The sequence below is a fragment of the Ranitomeya variabilis genome, chromosome 2 (assembly GCF_051348905.1).
Source record: "Ranitomeya variabilis isolate aRanVar5 chromosome 2, aRanVar5.hap1, whole genome shotgun sequence".
NCBI lineage: Eukaryota > Metazoa > Chordata > Amphibia > Anura > Dendrobatidae > Ranitomeya > Ranitomeya variabilis.
Genome location: NC_135233.1, coordinates 638,691,788 through 638,716,470, shown reverse-complemented (window position 1 = coordinate 638,716,470; position 24,683 = coordinate 638,691,788). Strand labels below are relative to the sequence as shown.

The window sequence follows — 24,683 nt, the reverse complement described above, 5'->3', positions numbered from 1 at the left end:
AAAAAAAAAAAATACGTAAAAAACAATTTTATTTATTTTGTGTTTATAAGGGGTACAAGGGCTTATTGAATTCTGCACAGAAATGAAAAATTTTTAGAATTGAGAGTCCTCAGTGGTTGATACCTTTTAATGGCTAACTGAAAAGATGGTAACAAATTGCAAGCTTTCGAGACTACATACGTCTCTTCATCAGGCAAAGACTAAAACAAATTCTGAAGAATCACATTTATGCACAACATAGTATAGAAAAAAAAAAAGGGAGAGGGGAAAAAAAACATGGATAAGCCAGGTGACATGAAGCAGAATTACCATGGGTGATAAACAGTTACGTCCATAAATATTGGGCCAATTCGATAAGGATTGTTTTATTGTCCTGTGATTAGGGTCTCTGTTGTGATGATGACCCCACATGGTCTGATGGGCAAGTTCATTAGTTGATGTAAAAAGACATAAATCCGTGTGACACATTCATTCCTGCATTTAGAGTGTCAAAGGTCGTCATCAGTTTATATTCCCAGACTCTCCTGTCTTTCTGCGATTTGAAGTTACCCTTTAATACAAGTAATTTCATGTCCATAATGTTATGATTTGGGAGACAGAAATGTATTGCCACAGGTATATCCATTCTTTTTTCTCTTATTGTATGGCGATGAGAGTTCATCCTTGTTCTCAGTTTCTGCCCTGTCTCCCCCACATACAGACCCCCAGTTGGACATTTAGTACAAATAATTAGGTACACCACATTAGAAGTGACACAGCTGAATGTACCTGGTATCTTGTAGTCCTGATGTGAATTGGGGATCTTTATCTTGTCCGTGGTCATTATAAATGGACAGGTTTTACATTTTTTCTGGTTGCAAGGAAAGGTACCTGCAGCTGTTGGAGAGGACAGGGAGCTCTTGACAATGATGCTTCTTAGATTTGGGGGCTGCCTAAAACACAGTAGTGGGGGGTCTGGAAAAATTGCTTGTAGTCGGGCATCTTTTTGCAGTAAAGCTTGTAATTTCCGTGCAGCTCCCCTTAGCGCCTTCAGATTTGGATTGTAGGTAACTACTAGAGGTACCCGGTTATTTTCTTCTTTAGTTTTGTAATGTAGCAGGTGATTCCTTGATATTCTGGTGGCTCTTGTGATCTGATTTTCAATTGTTCTTGGATGGTAGCCCTGATTCAAAAAGGTCTTTCTGAGGCGACCAAGGTGTTCATCTCTATCCATTGGGTTGGAACATATACGATTGTATCTGATGGCTTGGCTGTAGACAATGGAGTTTTTTATGTATTTTGGATGGAAACTGTCCCATTTAAGGTATGTTGGACGGTCGATTGGCTTCTGATACAGTGATGTCTCTATTTTATTGTTCTGCAGCTTAATGATGGTGTCCAGAAAGTTAATTTCAGTGCAGGAGTAGTTGAGTGTCAAGTTGATGGTGGGATGAAATTGATTAAACTGTTCATGGAACGTCTTTAGCTGTGGCTCAGACTCCGTCCAGATGATTAAAATGTCATCAATGTAGCGGTAGTACGCCAGAGGCCTGATGGGACATGAGGACAAAAAGTCGCTTTCAAGCTTGGCCATGAAAAGATTTGCATACTGTGGGGCCATTTTACTTCCCATTGCTGTGCCAGTCTCCTGTAGATAGATCTTCTTGTCAAACTCAAAGTAATTGTGGGTGAGGATGAATTTTATAAGTTTCACCACAGAATTTGCATCAGTCCCTGTGTTTTCCAGGAAGAATTTGCAGGCATTTAATCCATCCTGGTGTGGGATATTGGAGTACAAAGATTCCACATCCATGGTGGCCAGGATGGTTCCTTCTGGTAGAGGACCTATTGCTGATAGTTTATTCAATAGGACAGTTGTGTCCTGAATGAAGCTGGGTGTGTCCTTTACCAGGGGTTTAAGAACACCCTCTACCCATCCAGATACCTGCTCAGTAAGGGTGCCCACACATGAAATAATTGGTCTTCCTGGGTTTCCTGTTATGATCTGGTAACCTTGGAGCCGCATGAGACTTTCTCTGGAGTAGGTGGAACCTGTACTGACTGCAAACCCTAAACTGACACCGCAACTAGAAGTAGCCATGGGGTGTACCTAACAGATCCTAGACACCTCGACACAGCCGGAGGACTTAATACCCCTATTGATGTAAATGGGAATTCTATCTTGCCTCAGAGAAGAACCCCAAAGGATAGGCAGCCCCCCACAAATATTGACTGTGAATATAAGAGGAAAGACACACACAGGCAGAAAACAGGATATAGCAAAAGAGGCACCTCTAGCTAAATAGAAAAGGATAGGACAGAGTACTAAGTGGTCAGTATTAAAACCCTAAAAATATCCACAGCAGATAATACAAAAATACCACATCTAACTAAAGACATGGAATGTATATCTGCATCTCCTGAGAATCCAACATGACTGAAAATATCCAAACACAGTCAAAGCTGCACAAAAAACACAATGAAATGCACTGAATTATAAAGCACAGAGCATGTGTGCTGCAGAGACAAAAACCAGACACTTATCTTAGCTGAATTGGCAGCAGAGCAGGAGGAACCAGACAGAGATGTAACACCTCCAAGAACAATGGACAACTGGCAAGGGCTAATGGATCCTGCACACCTAAATAGCCCAGTCAGAGCTGCAATCAGCAGAAACACCTGCCCAGGATTGCAACCCAGAGGCAACTGCATTACCACCAACAACCACCGGAGGGAACGCAAGAGCAGAATTCACAACAGTACCCCCCTTGAAGAGGGGTCACCGAACCCTCACCAGAGCACCCAGGTCGATCAGGAGGAGCCAGATGAAAGGCACGGACCAAATCAGCAGCATGGACATCAGAGGCAAAAACCCACAAATTATCCTCCTGACCATAACCCTTCCATTTGACAAGGTACTGAAGCCTCCGCCTCGAAAAGCGAGAATCCAAAATCTTCTCAACCACATACTCCAACCCCCCCTATCAACCAACACAGAGGCCGGAGGATCCACAGAGGGAACAACGGGCACCACATATTTCTGCAATAAAAATCTATGGAAGACATTATGGATAGCAAAAGAGGCCGGAAGGGCCAATCGAAAAGACACCGGATTAATAATCTCAGAAATCCTATAAGGCCCAATAAACTGAGGCTAAAACTTAGGGGAAGAAACCTTTATAGGAACATGACGGGAAGACAACCAGACCAGATCCCCAACCCAAAGCCGGGAACCCACACACCGACGACGGTTAGCAAAACGCTGAGCGTCCTCCTGAGACAACACCAAATTGTCCACCACATGAGCCCAAATCTGCTGCAACCTGTCAACCACAGAATCCACACCAGGACAGTCAGAAGGCTCAACCTGCCCCGAAGAAAAATGAGAGTGAAAACCAAAATTACAAAAGAAGGGCGAAACCAAGGTAGCCGAACTAGCCCGATTATTAAGGGCAAACTCGGCCAATGGCAAGAAAGCCACCCAATCATCCTGATCAGCAGACACAAAGCATCTCAAATAAGTTTCCAAAGTCTGATTAGTTCGCTCGGTCTGGCCATTTGTCTGAGGATGAAATGCGGAAGAAAAAGACAAATCAATGCCCAGCCTAGCACAAAAGGCCCGCCAAAACCTAGAAACAAACTGGGAACCTCTGTCGGACACAATATTCTCCGGAATACCATGCAAACGAACCACATGCTGAAACAACTACGGAACCAAATCAGAAGAAGAAGGCAATTTAGGCAAAGGCACCAAATTAACCATCTTAGAGAACCGGTCACAAACAACCCAGATAACCGACATCCTCTGGGAAACCGGAAGATCTGAAATAAAATCCATAGAAATATGCGTCCAGGGCCTCTCAGGGACCGGCAAAGGCAAAAGCAACCCACTAGCACGGGAACAACAAGGCTTGGCCCGTGCACAAGTCCCACAAGACTGCACAAAAGAACGCACATCACGCGACAAAGAAGGCCACCAAAAGGACCTACCAACCAAATCTCTGGTACCAAAAATACCAGGATGGCCCGCCAACACAGAACAATGAACCTCAGAAATCACTCTACTAGTCCATCTATCAGGAACAAACAGTTTCCCCACTGGACAGCGGTCAGGTTTATCAGCCTGAAATTCCTGAAGAACCCGTCGTAAATCAGGGGAAATGGCAGAAAAGACCACCCCTTCTTTCAGAATGCTGACCGGTTCAAGGACCTCAGGACAATCAGGCAAAAAACTCCTATAGAGGGCATCAGCCTTAATATTCTTAGAACCCGGAAGATACGAAACCACAAAATAAAAAAGGGAAAAAAACAGAGACCATCGAGCCTGTCTAGGATTCAGCAGTTTGGCAGACTCGAGGTAAATCAGATTTTTATGATCGGTCAAGACCACAATATGGTGCTTAGCTCCCTCAAGCCAATGTCGCCACTCCTCAAATGCCCACTTCATAGCCAACAACTCCCGATTGCCGACATCATAATTGCGTTCAGCAGGCGAAAACTTACGGGAAAAGAAGGCACATGGTTTCATCAAGGAACCAACAGAATTCTGCTGAGACAAAACGGCCCCTGCCCCAATCTCAGAAGCGTCAACCTCAACCTGAAACGGAAGAGAAACATCCGGTTGACGCAACACCGGGGCAGAAGTAAATCGGCGTTTAAGCTCCTGAAAAGCAGAGACAGCCGCAGCGGACCAATTTGTCACATCAGCGCCTTTCTTTGTCAAATCGGTCAAGGGTTTAACCACACTGGAGAAGTTAGCAATGAAACGGCGATAAAAATTAGCAAAGCCCAAAAATTTCTGAAGGCTCTTCACGGATGTGGGCTGAATCCAATCATGAATGGCCTGAACCTTAACCGGATCCATCTCTATAGATGAAGGAGAAAAAATGAAGCCCAAAAAAGAAACCTTCTGCACTCTAAAGAGACACTTAGACCCCTTCACAAACAAAGCATTATCATGAAGGATCTGAAATACCATCCTGACCTGTTCCACATGAGACTCCCAATCATCGGAAAAAATTAAAATGTCATCCAAATATACAATCATGAATTTATCAAGATAAGTCCTGAAGATGTCGTGCATGAAGGACTGAAAAACAGATGGAGCATTAGAGACTCCGAATGGCATCACAAGGTATTCAAAATGGCCTTCAGGCGTATTAAACGCAGTTTTCCATTCATCACCCTGCTTAATACGAACAAGATTATATGCCCCCCGAAGGTCAATCTTCGTAAACCAACTAGCCCCCTTAATCCTAGCAAACAAATCGGAAAGCAAAGGTAAAGGGTATTGAAACTTGACCGTGATCTTATTCAAGAGGCGATAATCAATACAGGGTCTCAAGGAGCCATCCTTCTTAGCAACAAAAAAAAATCCCGCTCCCAACGGTGAAGAAGATGGCCGAATATGCCCTTTCTCCAAAGACTCCTTAACATAACTCCGCATGGCGGTATGTTCAGGCACAGACAGGTTGAAAAGTCGGCCCTTAGGAAACTTACAGCCTGGAATCAAATCAATAGCACAATCACAGTCCCTATGCGGAGGAAGGGAACTGGACTTGGGCTCATCGAATACATCCTGAAAACCAGACAAAAACTCTGGAATTTCAGAAGAGGTAGAAGAGGAGATTGACATCAAAGGAACGTCATTATGAACCCCCTGACAACCCCAACTAGTCACAGACATAGACTTCCAATCCAACACAGGATTATGTACCTGCAACCATGGAAAACCCAGCACAATAGCATCATGCAAATTATGCAACACCAGAAAACGACAATCTTCCTGATGGGCTGGCGCCATACACATGGTCACCTGTGTCCAAAACTGGGGCTTATTTTTAGCCAAAGGTGTAGCATCAATGCCCCTTAAAGGAATAGGGTTCTGCAAAGACTGCAAGGGAAAACCACAACGCCTGGCAAACTCAAAGTCCATTAAGTTCAAGGCGGCGCCTGAATCCACAAACGCCATGACAGAAAATGATGACAATGAGCAGATCAAGGACACAGATAACAGAAATTTAGGTTGTACAGTACTGATGGTAACTGAACTAGCGATCCTCTTAGTACGCTTAGGGCAGACTGAAATGACATGAGAAGCATCGCCACAATAAAAACACAACCTATTCTGACGTCTGAATCCTTGTCGTTCCATTCTAGACAGAATCCTATCACACTGCATTGGCTCAGGCATCTGGTCTGAGGACAATGCCACAGCGCGCACAGTTCTGCGCTCCCGCAAGCGCCGATCAATCTGAATGGCCAGAGACATAGAATCACTCAGACCGACAGGCGTGGGAAACTCCACCATAACATCTTTAACGGATTCAGAAAGACCCTTTCTGAAAATTGCCGCCAAAGCATAATCATTCCATTTAGTCAACATAGACCATTTTCTAAATTTCTGACAATACAATTCTGCCGCTTCTTGACCCTGAGACAGGGCCAACAAGGTCTTCTCCGCTTGATCCACAGAATTTGGTTCATCATATAATAATCCTAAAGCCTGAAAAAAGGCGTCTACATTAAGCAAGGCCGGATTCCCAGATTCCAGGGAAAATGCCCAATCCTGAGGATCGCCACGCAGCAGGGAGATGACAATTTTAACCTGCTGAGTGGGATCACCAGAGGATCGAGGTCTCAGAGCAAAAAACAGTTTACAGTTGTTTTTAAAACTCAAGAATTTGGACCTGTCCCCAAAAAACAAATCAGGAGTAGGAATCCTAGGCTCTAAAACTGGAGTCTGAACAATATAATCAGAAATACCCTGTACCCTAGCAGCAAGCTGGTCTACACGAGAAGCTAATCCCTGAACATCCATGCTAGAACAAGACTCCTCAGCCACCCCGAGAAAAAGAGGGAAGGAAAGACAAAGTAGGCTACAGAAAAAAAAATGGCTCAACACCTTTCTTCCCTTCTTCTGAGATGCATTTAACTCATTGTTGGCCAGTTGTACTGTTATGATCTGGTGACCTTGGAGCCGCATGAGACTTTCTCTGGAGTAGGTGGAACCTGTACTGACCGCAAACCCTAAACTGACACCGCAACTAGAAGTAGCCGTGGGGTGTACCTAACACATCCTAGACACCTCGACACAGCCGGAGGACTAAATACCCCTATAGATGTAAATGGGAATTCTATCTTGCCTCAGAGAAGAACCCCAAAGGATAGGCAGCCCCCCACAAATATTGACTGTGAATATAAGAGGAAAGACACACACAGGCAGAAAACAAGATTTAGCAAAAGAGGCACCTCTAGCTAAATAGAAAAGGATAGGACAGAGTACTAAGCGGTCAGTATTAAAACCCTAAAAATATCCACAGCAGATAATACAAAAATACCACATCTAACTAAAGACATGGAATGTATATCTGCATCTCCTGAGAATCCAACATGACTGAAAATATCCAAACACAGTCTAAGCTGGACAAAAAACACAATGAAATGCACTGAATTATAAAGCACAGAGCATGTGTGCTGCAGAGACAAAAACCAGACACTTATCTTAGCTGAATTGGCAGCAGAGCAGGAGGAACCAGACAGAGATGTAACACCTCCAAGAACAATGGACAACTGGCAAGGGCTAATGGATCCTGCACACCTAAATAGCCCAGTCAGAGCTGCAATCAGCAGAAACACCTGCCCAGGATTGCAACCCAGAGGCAACTGCACTACCACCAACAACCACCGGAGGGAACCCAAGAGCAGAATTCACAACAGTTTCCAGATTTGTGGATTTTGGGAAGCATGTAGAATGTCCCTGTTCTTGGACTTTCTGGTATCAGGTCATTGGCTCTTATGGATACGTCGGGCAGACAAGATACTATCTTGTTTAGTTCCTTGTAATATTCCTGTGTAGGATCTGACTGCAACTTTTTGTAGTAGCGTGTGTCCATAAGTTGTCTGTTTGCTTCCCTCAAATAGTCTGATGTGTTCATCATGACTATTGCACCACCCTTGTCAGCAGGTTTGATGATGATTTCTTTGTTGGTTTTCAGAGACTGTATGGCCTTTCTCTCCTGGGCACTGATGTTGAATGCGTCTGAGGGAATATTTCAATGATACAGAAGATTCAGAACCCACCTGGACTGAAGGAAAAGGGATCCTAACAACAAAGAAGAGGTCAGACTGGACACCTCCAGTGGGACGCAATCCTTATTTGGATAACTATATAGACTCCTTCAGACATTTGATAAAATCCACCATCATAGACACTAACAGGACACAAGCATTCAACATCCGTGCCCAGGAGAGAAAGGCCATACAGTCTCTGAAAACCAACAAAGAAATCATCATCAAACCTGCTGACAACGGTGGTGCAATAGACATGATGAACACATCAGACTATATGAGGGAAGCAAACAGACAACTTATGGACACATGCTACTACAAAAAGTTGGAGTCGGATCCTACACAGGACTATTACAAGGAACTAAACAAGCTAGTATCTTGTCTGCCCGACGTATCCATAAGAGCCAATGACCTGATACCAGAAAGTCCAAGAACAGGGACATTCTACATGCTTCCCAAAATCCACAAATCTGGAAACCCAGGAAGACCAATTATTTCATGTGTGGGCACCCTTACTGAGCAGGTATCTGGATGGGTAGAGGGTGTTCTTAAACCCCTGGTAAAGGACACACCCAGCTTCATTCAGGACACAACTGACCTATTGAATAAACTATCAGCAATAGGTCCTCTACCAGAAGGAACCTGTTGTGAATTCTGCTCTTGGGTTCCCTCCGGTGGTTATTGGTGGTAATACAGTTGTCCCTGGGTTGCAATCCTGGGCAGGTGTCCCTGCTGATTGCAGCTCTGACTGGGGTATTTAGGTGTGCAGGATTCATTAGCCCTTGCCAGTTGTCCATTGTTCTTGGAGGTTTTGCATCTCTGTCTGGTTCCTCCTGCCCTGCTGCCAAATCAGCAAAGATAAGTGTCTGGTTTGTTTCTACAGCACACATGCTGTGTGCTTTACAATTCAGTGCTATTTATTGTTTTTTATTGTCCAGCTTAGACTGTGTTTGGATTTGTTCAGTCAAGTTGGATTCTCAGGAGATGCAGATATACATTCCATGTCTTTAGTTAGATGGTGGAATTTTTGTGTTATCTGCTGTGGACATTTTTTGACCGCTTAGTATTCTGTCCTATCCTTTCCTATTCAGCTAGCGTGGCCTCTTTTGCTAAATCCTGATTTCTGCCTGCGTGTGTCTTTCCTCTAATACTCACAGTCAATATTTGTGGGGGGCTGCCTATCCTTTGGGGGTTCTGCTCTGAGGCAAGATAGAATTCCCATTTCCATCTATAGGGGTATTTAGTCCTCCGGCTGTGTCGAGGTGTCTAGGATGTGTTAGGTACACCCCACGGCTACTTCTAGTTGCGGTGTCAGTTTAGGGTTTGCGGTCAGTACAGATTCCACCTACTCCTGAGAAAGTCTCATGCTGCTCCAAGGTCACCGGATCATAACAGTACAACTGGCCAACAATGAGTTAAATGCATCTCAGAAGAAGGGAAGAAAGGTGTTGAGCCATTTTTTTTTCTTTAGCCTGCTTTGTCTTTTCTTCCCTCTTTTTCTCTGGGTGGCTGAGGAGTCTTGTGCTAGCATGGATGTTCAGGGATTAGCTTCTCGTGTAGACCAGCTTGCTGCTAGGGTACAGGGTATTTCTGATTATATTGTTCAGACTCCAGTTTTAGAGCCTAAGATTCCTACTCCTGATTTGTTATTTGGGGACAGGTCCAAATGTTTGAGTTTTAAAAACAACTGTAAACTGTTTTTTGCTCTGAGACCTCGATCCTCTGGTGATTCCATTCAGCAGGTTAAAATTGTCATCTCCCTGCTGCGTGGCGATCCTCAGGATTGGGCATTTTCCCTGGAATCTGGGAATCCGGCCTTGCTTAATGTAGATGCCTTTTTTCAGGCTTTAGGATTATTATATGATGAACCAAATTCTGTGGATCAAGCGGAGAAGACCTTGTTGGCCCTGTCTCAGGGTCAAGAAGCGGCAGAATTGTATTGTCAGAAATTTAGAAAATGGTCTGTGTTGACTAAATGGAATGATGATGCTTTGGCGGCAATTTTCAGAAAGGGTCTTTCTGAATCCATTAAAGATGTTATGGTGGGGTTTCCCACGCCTTTCGGTCTGAGTGATTCTATGTCTCTGGCCATTCAGATTGATCGTCGCTTGCGGGAGCGCAGAACTGTGCGCGCTGTGGCGTTATCCTCAGAGCAGAGTCCTGAGCCAATGCAGTGTGATAGGATTCTGTCTAGAACGGAACGACAAGGATTCAGATGTCAGAATAGGTTGTGTTTTTATTGTGGCGATGCTTCTCATGTCATTTCAGTCTGCCTTAAGCGTACTAAGAGGATCGCTAGTTCATTTACCATCAGTACTGTACAACCTAAATTTCTGTTATCTGTGTCCTTGATCTGTTCATTGTCATCATTTTCTGTCATGGCGTTTGTGACTTCAGGCACCGCCTTGAACTTAATGGACTTTGAGTTTGCCAGGCGTTGTGGTTTTCCCTTGCAGTCTTTGCAGAACCCTATTCCTTTAAGGGGCATTGATGCTACACCTTTGGCTAAAAATAAGCCCCAGTTCTGGACACAGGTGACCATGTGCATGGCGCCAGCCCATCAGGAAGATTGTCGATTTCTGGTGTTGCATAATTTGCATGATGCTATCGTGCTGGGTTTTCCATGGTTGCAGGTACATAATCCTGTGTTGGATTGTAAGTCTATGTCTGTGACTAGTTGGGGATGTCAGGGGGTTCATAATGACGTTCCTTTGATGTCAATCTCCTCTTCTTCCTCTTCTGAAATTCCAGAGTTTTTGTCTGATTTTCAGGATGTATTCGATGAGCCCAAGTCCAGTTCCCTTCCACCGCATAGGGACTGTGATTGTGCGATTGACTTGATTCCAGGCTGTAAGCTTCCTAAGGGCCGCCTTTTCAACCTGTCTGTGCCTGAACATACCGCCATGTGGAGTTATGTTAAGGAGTCTTTGGAGAAAGGGCATATTCGGCTATCTTCTTCACTGTTGGGAGCGGGATTTTTTTTTTGTTGCTAAGAAGGATGGCTCCTTGAGACCCTGTATTGATTATCGCCTCTTGAATAAGATCACGGTCAAGTTTCAATACCCTTTACCTCTGCTTTCCGATTTGTTTGCTAGGATTAAGGGGGCTAGTTGGTTTACGAAGATTGACCTTCAGGGGGCATATAATCTTCTTCGTATTAAGCAGGGTGATGAATGGAAAACAGCATTTAATACGCCCGAAGGCCATTTTGAATACCTTGTGATGCCATTCGGGCTCTCTAATGCTCCATTTGTTTTTCTGTCCTTCATGCATGATATCTTCTGGACTTATCTTGATAAATTCATGATTGTATATTTGGATGATATTTTAATTTTTTCCGATGATTGGGAGTCTCATGTGGAACAGGTCAGGATGGTATTTCAGATCCTTCGTGATAATGCTTTGTTTGTGAAGGGGTCTAAGTGTCTCTTTGCGGTGCAGAAGGTTTCTTTTTTGGGCTTCATTTTTTCTCCCTCATCTATGGAGATGGATCCGGTTAAGGTTCAGGCCATTCATGATTGGATTCAACCCACATCCTTGAAGAGCCTTCAGAAATTTTTGGGCTTTGCTAATTTTTATCGCCGTTTCATTGCTAACTTCTCCAGTGTGGTTAAACCCTTGACCGATTTGACGAAGAAAGGTGTTGATGTGACGAATTGGTCCTCTGTGGCTGTCTCTGCCTTTCAGGAGCTTAAACGCCGATTTACTTCTGCCCCGGTGTTGCGTCTACTGGATGTTTCTCTTCCGATTCAGGTTGAGGTTGACGCTTCTGAGATTGGGGCAGGGGCCGTTTTGTCTCAGAGGGATCCTGTTGGTTCCTTGATGAAACCGAGTGCCTTCTTTTCCCGTAAGTTTTCGCCTGCTGAACGCAATTATGATGTCGGCAATCGGGAGTTGTTGGCTATGAAGTGGGCATTTGAGGAGTGACGACATTGGCTTGAGGGAGCTAAGCACCGTATTGTGGTCTTGACTGATCATAAAAATCTGATTTACCTCGAGTCTGCCAGACGGCTGAATCCTAGACAGGCTCGATGGTCCTTGTTTTTTTCCCTTTTTTATTTTGTGGTCTCGTATCTTCCGGGTTCTAAGAATATTAAGGCTGATGCCCTCTCTAGGAGTTATTTGCCTGATTCTCCTGAGGTCCTTGAACCGGTCGGCATTCTGAAAGAAGGGGTGGTCCTTTCTGCCATTTCTCCTGATTTACGACGGGTTCTTCAGGAATTTCAGGCTGACAAACCTGACCGCTGTCCAGTGGGGAAACTGTTTGTTCCTGATAGATGGACTAGTAGAGTGATTTCTGAGGTTCATTGTTCTGTGTTGGCGGGCCATCCTGGTATTTTTGGTACCAGAGATTTGGTTGGTAGGTCCTTTTGGTGGCCTTCTTTGTCACGTAATGTGCGTTCTTTTGTGCAGTCCTGTGGGACTTGTGCGCGGGCCAAGCCCTGTTGTTCCCGTGCTAGTGGGTTGCTTTTGCCTTTGCCGGTCTCTGAGAGGCCCTGGACGCATATTTCTATGGATTTTATTTCTGATCTTCCTGTTTCCCAGAGGATGTCGGTTATCTGGGTTGTTTGTGACCGGTTCTCTAAGATGGTTCATTTGGTGCCTTTGCCTAAATTGCCTTCCTCTTCTGATTTGGTTCCGCTGTTTTTTCAGCATGTGGTTCGTTTGCATGTTATTCCGGAGAATATTGTGTCCGACAGAGGTTCCCAGTTTGTTTCTAGGTTTTGGCGGGCCTTTTGTGCAAGGCTGGGCATTGATTTGTCTTTTTCTTCCGCATTTCATCCTCAGACAAATGGCCAGACCGAGCGAACTAATCAGACTTTGGAAACTTATTTGAGATGCTTTGTGTCTGCTGATCAGGATGATTGGGTGGCTTTCTTGCCATTGGCTGAGTTTGCCCTTAATAATCGGGCTAGTTCGGCTACCTTGGTTTCGCCCTTCTTTTGTAATTTTGGTTTTCATCCTCGTTTTTCTTCGGGGCAGGTTGAGCCTTCTGACTGTCCTGGTGTGGATTTTGTGGTGGACAGGTTGCAGCAGATTTGGGCTCATGTGGTGGACAATTTGGGGTTGTCTCAGGAGGAGGCTCAACGTTTTGCTAATCGTCGTCGGTGTGTTGGTTCCCGGCTTCGGGTTGGGGATCTGGTCTGGTTGTCTTCCCGTCATGTTCCTATGAAGGTTTCTTCCCCTATGTTTAAGCCTCGGTTTATTGGTCCTTATAGGATTTCTGAGATTATCAATCCGGTGTCTTTTCGATTGGCCCTTCCTGCCTCTTTTGCTATCTATAATGTCTTCCATAGATCTTTATTGCGGAAATATGTGGTGCCCGTTGTTCCCTCTGTTGATCCTCCGGCCCCTGTGTTGGTTGATGGGGAGTTGGAGCATGTGGTTGAGAAGATTTGGGATTCTCGCTTTTCGAGGCGGAGGCTTTAGTACCTTGTCAAACGGAAGGGTTATGGTCAGGAGGATAATTCGTGGGTTTTTGCCTCTGATGTCCATGCTGCTGATTTGGTCCGTGCCTTTCATCTGGTTCGTCCTGATCGGCCTGGGGGCTTTGGTGAGGGTTCGGTGACCCCTCCTCAAGGGGGGGGTACTGTTGTGAATTCTGCTCTTGGGTTCCCTCCGGTGGTTGTTGGTGGTAATACAGTTGTCCCTGGGTTGCAATCCTGGGCAGGTGTCCCTGCTGATTGCAGCTCTGACTGGGGTATTTAGGTGTGCAGGATTCATTAGCCCTTGACAATTGTCCATTGTTCTTGGAGGTTTTGCATCTCTGTCTGGTTCCTCCTGCCCTGCTGCCAAATCAAGCAAAGGTAAGTGTCTGGTTTGTTTCTACAGCACACATGCAGTGTGCTTTACAATTCAGTGCTATTTATTGTTTTTTCTTGTCCAGCTTAGACTGTGTTTGGATTTGTTCAGTCAAGTTGGATTCTCAGGAGATGCAGATATACATTCCATGTCTTTAGTTAGATGGTGGAATTTTTGTATTATCTGCTGTGGATATTTTTAGGGTTTTAATACTGACCGCTTAGTATTCTGTCCTATCCTTTCCTATTCAGCTAGCGTGGCCTCTTTTGCTAAATCCTGATTTCTGCCTGCGTGTGTCTTTCCTCTAACCCAACGTACAAATATAGAGAAGGCGGGCACCACAAAAATAAATACAAAAGGGGGATCAACCACGTGCATATAGAAAGTCATATACAACAAAGAACAAGAGAAAGAATATGCACACTAGTGGGATCAACCAGCCATAATAATCTTTATTAGAAATATTTATACAATACAGGGCAATAAAAAAGACAATTTAAAACCATTTAAAAAGGCCAAAAAAGGCCGTACAAAGCAACTAACACCCCCCAGGACAAATAATCTCATAAGACATGTACATACATATGTAACTCAGCAGATGAAACTAAGCATTGATAAGATATAAGTTAAGCTGACACACATAATGGTATCCACATAGATAACAATAACCTGTGCCGCCAGCTGACCTTAAACACATATCATCAGCCTAAAAGAAAATATGCTGTACAATGCAATAGTAATGTGCAATAAGAAGTAAACTAGTACCATACTACCTAAATACCACTGCAATCAAATAGACGCATAACCTGTTGTGGCCCATCAAAATATTGTAGCCAGGGGGTGCTGTAATAAATTCGGTCAGAAAAAAAATCTCCAACAAATATTCCCCAAATAATCACCAGCCAGAAGTCCCCAGGTCCTGTGTCCTAAGGTGCTAATAATGCATGGCAGAGTATGGCCGCAAGTCCTGGGGGGGATACAAACCCCACGCGTATCGACGCTACTAGAGCGTCTTCATCAGGGGAGATATCTCTATACTATTGCATTGTACAGCATATTTTCTTTTAGGCTGATATTATGTGTTTAAGGTCAGCTGGCGGCACAGGTTATTGTTATCCTGTATTGCACTGTATTGTATAAATATTTCTAATAAAGATTATTATGGCTGGTTTATCCCACTAGTGTGCATATTCTTTCTCTTGTTCTTTGTTCTTTCCTCTAATACTCACAGTCAATATTTGTGGGGGGCTGCCTATCCTTTGGGGTTCTGCTCTGAGGCAAGATAGAATTCCCATTTCCATCTATAGGGGTATTTAGTCCTCCGGCTGTGTCGAGGTGTCTAGGATGTGTTAGGTACACCCCACGGCTACTTCTAGTTGCGGTGTCAGTTTAGGGTTTGCGGTCAGTACAGATTCCACCTACTCCTGAGAAAGTCTCATGCTGCTCCAAGGTCACCGGATCATAACAGGAACTGTCATGATTCCCCAATGGCATGGGAACATCAGAAGCACAAAATAACAGACTAGCTCTCGGGTGATGGAAACTCAAGCTGACCGTGACCTAAATCTACCACACAACTAACAGCAGCCAGGGAGCATTCCTACGGCTGCCTAAATGCCACGCGCCAGCCGGAGAACTAACTACGCCTGGAAGAGGAAGGAACAGACCTGGCTTACCTCTAGTGAAATTCCCCAAAGATGATAGTAGCCCCCACATATATTAACGGTGAGTTCAGAGGAAAAGACATACACAGTATGAAGGTAGATTTAGCAAAGTGAGGTCCACTTACTAGATAGAGGAAGGATACAAAAGAGGACTTCACGGTCAGCTGAAAAACCCTTTCAAAAACCCATCCTGAGATTACTTTAAGACTCCTGTGTCAACTCATGACACAGGAGTGGCAATTTCAGTCCACAAGAGCTTCCAGTAACAGGGAATGACAAAACTGTAAACTGGACAAAAAATACAAAACAAAAAGGACAAGAGTCCACTTAGCTGATCAGCAGACTAGTAGCAGGAACATGCAACTGAATGACTCAGGTTACAATGATGACCGGCAAGGAAGTGACTGGAGAGCAAGGCTAAATAGAGAACTCCCAAAACTGATGGAAACAGGTGAGCTGAGGGAGAAAAGCACACACAAGCCTCCAGTACCACCAGCCACCACCAGGGGAGCCCAAAAAGCGGATCACAACAGTAAACTTACTGTTGTGATCCGCTTTTTGGGCTCCCCTGGTGGTGGCTGGTGGTACTGGAGGCTTGTGTGTGCTTTTCTCCCTCAGCTCACCTGTTTCCATCAGTTTTGGGAGTTCTCTATTTAGCCTTGCTCTCCAGTCACTTCCTTGCCGGTCATCATTGTAACCTGAGTCATTCAGTTGCATGTTCCTGCTACTAGTCTGCTGATCAGCTAAGTGGACTCTTGTCCTTTTTGTTTTGTATTTTTTGTCCAGTTTACAGTTACATTTGAAATTCAGAAACCGAGATCTATCTCCGGAAAATACCTCTGGTGTAGGAATCTTAGGTTCAGAAATAGGAGTACGTATAACATAATCTTGTAAATCCTGAACCTTCGTAGCAAGATTATTAAAACCTGCAGCCAAACTCTGAGGGTCCATCCTTAAACCGGAGAGATCAGAGCCATTCAAGGGTTAGAAGGAGAGAAAGGTAAGGCTGTAAATAGAGCAGAAATACAACTGAGCCAACTAAGTAGCAAACATGAGAGGGGAAAAAAAAAAAATCTACAGACTTCTTTTACTCTCCTTTCTTCTGCCAATTACTTTAACGCGGGCCGGTCATACTGTCATGATTCCCCAATGGCATGGGAACATCAGAAGCACAAAATAACAGACTAGCTCTCGGGTGATGGAAACTCAAGCTGACCGTGACCTAAATCTACCACACAACTAACAGCAGCCAGGGAGCATTCCTACGGCTGCCAAAATGCCACGCGCCAGCCGGAGAACTAACTACGCCTGGAAGAGGAAGGAACAGACCTGGCTTACCTCTAGTGAAATTCCCCAAAGATGATAGTAGCCCCCACATATATTAACGGTGAGTTCAGAGGAAAAGACATACACAGTATGAAGGTAGATTTAGCAAAGCGAGGTCCACTTACTAGATAGAGGAAGGATACAAAAGAGGACTTCACGGTCAGCTGAAAAACCCTTTCAAAAACCCATCCTGAGATTACTTTAAGACTCCTGTGTCAACTCATGACACAGGAGTGGCAATTTCAGTCCACAAGAGCTTCCAGTAACAGGGAATGACAAAACTGTAAACTGGACAAAAAATACAAAACAAAAAGGACAAGAGTCCACTTAGCTGATCAGCAGACTAGTAGCAGGAACATGCAACTGAATGACTCAGGTTACAATGATGACCGGCAAGGAAGTGACTGGAGAGCAAGGCTAAATAGAGAACTCCCAAAACTGATGGAAACAGGTGAGCTGAGGGAGAAAAGCACACACAAGCCTCCAGTACCACCAGCCACCACCAGGGGAGCCCAAAAAGCGGATCACAACAAGGAACCATCCTGGCCACCATGGATGTGGAATCTTTGTACTCCAATATCCCACACCAGGATGGATTAAATGCCTGCAAATTCTTCCTGGAAAACACAGGGACTGATGCAAATTCTGTGGTGAAACTTATAAAATTCATCCTCACCCACAATTACTTTGAGTTTGACAAGAAGATCTATCTACAGGAGACTGGCACAGCAATGGGAAGTAAAATGGCCCCACAGTATGCAAATCTTTTCATGGCCAAGCTTGAAAGCGACTTTTTGTCCTCATGTCCCATCAGGCCTCTGGCGTACTACCGCTACATTGATGACATTTTAATCATCTGGACGGAGTCTGAGCCACAGCTAAAGACGTTCCATGAACAGTTTAATCAATTTCATCCCACCATCAACTTGACACTCAACTACTCCTGCACTGAAATTAACTTTCTGGACACCATCATTAAGCTGCAGAACAATAAAATAGAGACATCACTGTATCAGAAGCCAATCGACCGTCCAACATACCTTAAATGGGACAGTTTCCATCCAAAACACATAAAAAACTCCATTGTCTACAGCCAAGCCATCAGATACAATCGTATATGTTCCAACCCAATGGATAGAGATGAACACCTTGGTCGCCTCAGAAAGACCTTTTTGAATCAGGGCTACCATCCAAGAACAATTGAAAATCAGATCACAAGAGCCACCAGAATATCAAGGAATCACCTGCTACATTACAAAACTAAAGAAGAAAATAACCGGGTACCTCTAGTAGTTACCTACAATCCAAATCTGGAGGCGCTAAGGGAAATTACAACCTTTACTGCAAAAAGATGCCCGACTACAAGCAATTTTTCCAGACCCCCCACTACTGTGTTTTAGGCAGCCCCCAAATCTAAGAAGCATCATTGTCAAGAGCTCCCTGTCCTCTCCAACAGCTGCAGGTACCTTTCCTTGTAACCAGAAAAAATGTAAAACCTGTCCATTTATAATGACCACGGACAAGATAAAAATCCCCAACTCACATCAGGACTACAAGATACCAGGTACATTCAGCTGCGTCACTTCTAATGTGGTGTACCTAATTATTTGTACTAAATGTCCAACTGGGGGTCTGTATGTGGGGGAGACAGGGCAGAAACTGAGAACAAGGATGAACTCTCACCGCCATACAATAAGAGAAAAAAGAATGGATATACCTGTGGCAATACATTTCTGTCTCCCAAATCATAACATTATGGACATGAAATTTCTGTCTCCCAAATCATAACATTATGGACATGAAATTACTTGTATTAAAGGGTAACTTCAAATCACAGAAAGACAGGAGAGTCTGGGAATATAAACTGATGACGACCTTTGACACTCTAAATGCAGGAATGAATGTGTCACACGGATTTATGTATTTTTACATCAACTAATGAACTTGCCCATCAGACCATGTGGGGTCATCACAACAGAGACCCTAATCACAGGACAAAAAAACTCCTTATCTAAGATTTTTTTTTTTTTTCTATACTATGTTGTGCATAAATATGTGATTCTTCAGAATTTTTTTTAGTCTTTGCCTGATGAAGAGACGTATGTAGTCTCGAAAGCTTGCAATTTGTTACCATCTTTTCAGTTAGCCATTAAAAGGTATCAACCACTGAGGACTCTCAATCTAATATATAATTGCCTAGAATACTACTTCCTGCAATTTGTGCCAACTTCCGTGGCTTTGTCCGGAGCTAATGTCCTGAGATAATGTCCGGAGCTAATGTCCGGAGCTAATGTCCGGAGATAAGTGACGTCACCAGTGTCCTACACCCAGGCAGAGCACAGGGGCCCCAGGCAGCATATGGGGCCCCAGGCAGAGCACAGGGGCCCCAGGCAGCATATGGGGCCCCAGGCAGAGCACAGTGGTCCCAGGCAGAGCACAGGGGCCCCAGGCAGCCTATGGGGCCCCAGGCAAAGCACAGTGGCCCCAGGCAGAGCACAGGGGCCCCAGGCAGCATATGGGGCCCCAAGCAGAGCACAGGGGCCCCAGGCAGCATATGGGGCCCCAGGCAGAGCACAGTGCCCCCAGGCAGAGCACAGGGGCCCCAGGCAGAATATGGGGCCCCAGGCAGAGCACAGGGGCCCCAGGCAGCATATGGGGCCCCAGGCAGAGCACAGGGGCCCCAGGCAGAGCACAGGGGCCCCAGGCAGGGCACAGGGGCCCCAGGCAGAGCACAGGGGCCCCAGGCAGCATATGGGGCCCCAGGCAGAGCACAGGGGCCCCAGGCAGAACATGGGGCCCCAGGCAGAGCACAGGGGCCCCAGGCAGAGCACAGGGGCCCCAGGCAGAGCACAGGGGCCCCAGGCAGGGCACAGGGGCCCCAGGCAGAGCACAGGGGCCCCAGGCAGCATATGGGGCCCCAGGCAGAGCACAGGGGCCCCAGGCAGAGCACAGGGGCCCCAGGCAGCATATGGGGCCCCAGGCAGAGCACAGGGGCCCCAGGCAGCATATGGGGCCCCAGGCAGAGCACAGTGGCCCCAGGCAGAGCACACACCAAATCGGAGGCCGAGGGGCCCCGCCAACCAAATCGGAGGCCGAGGGGCCCCGCCAACCAAATTGGAAGCCGAGGAGCCCCGCCCACCAAATCGAAGGCCGAGCGGCCCCGCCCACCAAAGCGGAGGCCGAGGGGCCCCGCCCACCACATCGGAGGCCGAGGGGCCCCGCCCACCAAATCGGAGGCCGAGGGTCCCCGCCCACCAAATCGGAGGCCGAGGGGCCCCACCAACCAAATCGGAGGCCGAGGAGCCCCGCCCACCAAATCGAAGGTCGAGGGGCCCCGCCCACCAAATCGGAGGCCGAGGGTCCCCGCCCACCAAATCAGAGGCCGAGAGTCCCCGCCCACCAAATCGGAGGATAAGGGGACCCGCCAACCAAATCGGAGGCCGAGGGGCCCCGCCAACCAAATCGGAGGCCGAGGGTCCCCGCCCACCAAATCGGAGGCCGAGGGGCCCCACCAACCAAATCGGAGGCCGAGGAGCCCCGCCCACCAAATCGAAGGTCGAGGGGCCCCGCCCACCAAATCGGAGGCCGAGGGTCCCCGCCCACCAAATCAGAGGCCGAGAGTCCCCGCCCACCAAATCGGAGGATAAGGGGCCCCGCCAACCAAATCGGAGGCCGAGGGGCCCCGCCAACCAAATCGGAGGCCGAGGAGCCCCGCCCAACAAATCGAAGGCCGAGCGGCCCCGCCCACCAAAGCGGAGGCCGAGGGGCCCCGCCCACCAAATCAGAGGCCGAGGGGCCCCGCCCACCAAATCGGAGGCCGAGGGTCCCCGCAAACCAAATCGGAGGCCGAGGGTCCCCGCCCACCAAATTGGAGGCCGAGGGTCCCCGCCCACCAAATCGGAGGCCGAGGGGCCCCGCCTACCAAATCGGAGGCCGAGGGTCCCCGCCCACCAAATCGGAGGCCGAGGGTCCCCGCCCACCAAATCGGAGGCCGAGGGGCCCCGCCCACCAAATCGGAGGCCGGGGGTCCCCGCCCACCAAATCGGAGGCCGAGGGGCCCCGCCCACCACATCGGAGGCCGATGGGCCCCGCCCACCAAATCGGAGGCCGAGGGTCCCCGCCCACCAAATCGGAGGCCGAGGGTCCCCGCCCACCAAATCGGAGGCCGAGGGTCCACACCAACCAAATCGGAGGCCGAGGGGCCCCGCCCACGAAATCGAAGGCCGAGGGGCCCCGCCCACCAAAGCGGAGGCCGAGGGTCCCTGCACACCAAATCGGAGGCAGAGGGACCCCGCCCACCAAATCGGAGGCCGAGGGGCCCCGCCCACCAAAGCGGAGGCCGAGGGGCCCCGACCACCAAATCGGAGGCCGAGGGTCCCTGCCCACCAAATCGGAGGCCGAGGGTCCCCGCCTACGAAAGCGGAGGCCGAGGGTCCCCGCACACCAAATCGGAGGCAGAGGGACCCCGCCCACCAAATCGGAGGCCGAGGGGCCCAGCCCACTAAAGCGGAGGCCGAGGGTCCCCGACCACCAAATCGGAGGCCGAGGGTCCCTGCCCACCAAATCGGAGGCTGAGGGGCCCCGCCCACCACATCGGAGGCCGAGGGGCCCCGCCCACCAAATCGGAGGCCGAGAATCCCCGCCCACCAAATCGGAGGCCGATGGTCCCCGCCCACCAAATCGGAGGCCGAGGATCCCCGCCCACCAAATTGGAGGCCGAGGGGCCCCACCAACCAAATCGGAGGCCGAGGAGCCCCACCCACCAAATCGAAGGTTGAGGGGCCCCGCCTACGAAAGCGGAGGCCGAGGGTCCCCGCACACCAAATCAGAGGCAGAGGGACCCCGCCCACCAAATCGGAGGCCGAGGGGCCCCGCCCACCAAAGCGGAGGCCGAGGGTCCCCGACCACCAAATCGGAGGCCGAGGGTCCCCGCCCACCAAATCGGAGGCCGAGGGTCCCCGCCCACCAAATCGCAGGCCGAGGGTCCCCGCCCACCAAATCGGAGGCCGAGAGTCCCCGCCCACCAAATCGGAGGCCGAGGGGCTTCGCCAACCAAATCGGAGGCCGAGGAGCCCCGCCCACCAAATCGGAGGCCGAGGGTCCCCGACCACCAAATCGGAGGCCGAGGGTCCCTGCCCACCAAATCGGAGGCCGAGGGTCCCCGCCCACTAAATCGGAGGCCGAGGGTCCCCGCCCACCAAATCGGAGGCTGAGAGTCCCCGCCCACCAAATCGGAGGCCGAGGGGCCCCGCCAACCAAATCGGAGGCTGAGGGGCCCCGCCCACCAAATCGGAGGCCGAGGGTCCACACCATCCAAATCGGAGGCCGAGGGGCCCCGCCCAACAAATCTGAGGCCGACGGGCCCCACCCACCAAAGCGGAGGCCGAGGGTCCCCGCCCACCAAATCGGAGGCCGAGGGTCCCCGCCCACCAAATCGGAGGCCGAGGGGCCCCAAAGATGGCTGCGGCATTACAGTGCATGGCAGACAATCCCTGCATTGTCATTGGCACTCTAAAGAGTGCCAGAATTGCAGGGCAGAAATCCAAGCTCCCGCCAAATAATCCTGGAAACACTCGGTGCTCACTGAGTACACCGAGTACAGTGATACTCGGGCAAGTACCGAGTAGTGGTGAGCACGTTCGCCCATCACTAGTTATCATTATTTGTATTAAGTTAATATTAGTAAAAGTTATATTTTATTTTGTTATTCCACCCCAATCAGTGATCTTCCTCAAGCAGTTCACAGAAGTAATATTATGTTCTTGCAAGTAAATTAAACTAGTGGGCAGCACGGTGGCTCAGTGGATAGCACTGCAGCCTTACAGCGCTGGGATCCTGGGTTCATATCCCACCAAGGACAACATCTGCAAGGTGTTTGTATGTTCTCCCCGTGTTTGCGTGGGTTTCCTCCCCACATTCTGAAAAAATATACTGATAGGGATTTTAGAGTTGGGGACAGCGATGATAATGTGTGCAAGCTGTAAAGCGCTGTGGAATGTGTTAGCGCTATATAACAATAAAAGATTATTATTAAAACTATATGCCACTATAATAACAAAGATTCTTTTCCCAATATGTTGTAAGTGTTAGAAAAAGGCTTTAGGATTAGTAGATGTACAATTATGTGTGTGCCTTTTTCAATAAATATGCTACATTGTACATATAAGAAATAATTATTGATAATGATAACCAAAAGACTCACCTTTTACTATTCCAGGATCGGGAGAGGAGAGAAGGAGAAAATAGAAAGAAGTAAGGTACAAAATCTGAACATTCCAAATAAAGACAGAAAGTGAAGCATACTTTTAAATTTACTTTGTCATTTTTACGCGAGCAAATACCACACCATGCTGTGCTATTTTTCAGGTAAAGTAACTGAAGTCATGACAAGACACCTTACGAAACCTATTATTAAATTACATTAAAAAGTTTACCCAGACTGGTGTCCATAGGTCCCCGTCCATTTGTCTGGCCTTAGTCACACACTGAGGTTAACTCTGACACATGGTAAAGTTTTTAATATTAGACAGCATAGGACCGTCCCAACCTGAATGACCTCTGCAGCTCAAACTGACAAGTGATATTTCTTGATCAGTAAGGAAGAGAACGCAAAAAAAGCTGTCAATCAAACAGTGGGCAGAGATTCTGTTTCATTTTCCAAATGTATTTGATTATAGAGCAATTCTAAAACATATTTGCAAACTAAAAGCAATATTGGAACTAAAGAAATATACATTAAACAATTTATGAGGATGGCATTGGTAAATCTTGTGACAAACTCGCTTTAAGGCTGGGGTCACACTACCGTAGAATACGGGAAAGTGCTATGCGAGAAAACATCGCATAGCACTCGGCCCAGTGTAAATCTATGGGGCAGCTCACATCACTGTTTATTTTCTCGGACGTATTCACGGTACAAGTAAAATCAGAGCATGCTGCGATTGTCACCGAGACTCGGCTGAGACTTGCCAATGCAAGCCTATGGGTGTGAGTAAAAAAAATCGCACAGCACTAGGACCATGCAAGTGCTGTCTGATTTTTACGCACCGGTGTCCTTTGAAAAGCCAGCAATTCATATGCCGTGTACAGTAAAATCACACTGACAAGTTAGTGCAGCAATATGTTATATGATGATTTGGGCTCTAGGGGTCTCAGTACATTTATGTGTGTACTATAGTGTTGTTGGAACTTATTGGTCGGTTGTGGAGGAGACTCATGTAATAGAGGATTACACTGCAAGTATCAGCCTGTAATTACCAACACAGTGTGATCCATTACGGGAAACAACTAACAGAACATGGTGGCAGCTGGGCACAGAACCTGCAAATCCTCAGAGTTTGTGTGAAGCTGGGACTATACAGAGGATGACAGCACCTGTAAGTACAGATTCCCTGACATTACGGCAAAATGGAGACTGGTCTGAAGCCCCCACAGAGATTGGATGTCACTTCATGAAATCTGTCCCAAACTTGGAGACATTGGAAGGAAGAGTTTACACTGTATGTGGATCCAACAGTGGCCACCACTCATGACAAACAGAAAGTAAAGCTCTGTTATTACCTAATTGGGGAAAATGGCAGAGAATTAGCCCACACCTTAAACTCTCTTAAATTAAAGAGCGCCAGAATTGCAGAGCGGAGAACCGAGCTCCTGCCGAATAATCCCTGAAATACTTGGTGCTCGCCGAGTATACTGAGCACAGTGATATTCGGGTGAGTACCGAGTAGTGGCGAGCACGTTCGCCCATCACTAATTATTATTTGTATTAAGTTATTATTATTAAAAGTTATATTTTATTTTGTTATTCTACCCCAATCAGTGATCTTCCTCAAGCTGTTCACA

The 24,683-nt window shown here is 47.2% G+C and overlaps 1 long non-coding RNA gene across 1 annotated transcript in view; it reads right to left on the bottom strand.

Annotated features, from left to right (window-relative positions):
* Positions 1–23,835, bottom strand: part of LOC143809790 (uncharacterized) — a 47,180-nt gene extending 23,345 nt beyond the window's left edge. Inside the window, exon 1 of the long non-coding RNA XR_013222458.1 lies at positions 23,044–23,835. This is a non-coding gene — a long non-coding RNA (uncharacterized LOC143809790). The remainder of the gene's footprint in view (positions 1–23,043) is intronic.
* Between the last annotated feature and the right edge of the window lie 848 nt (positions 23,836–24,683).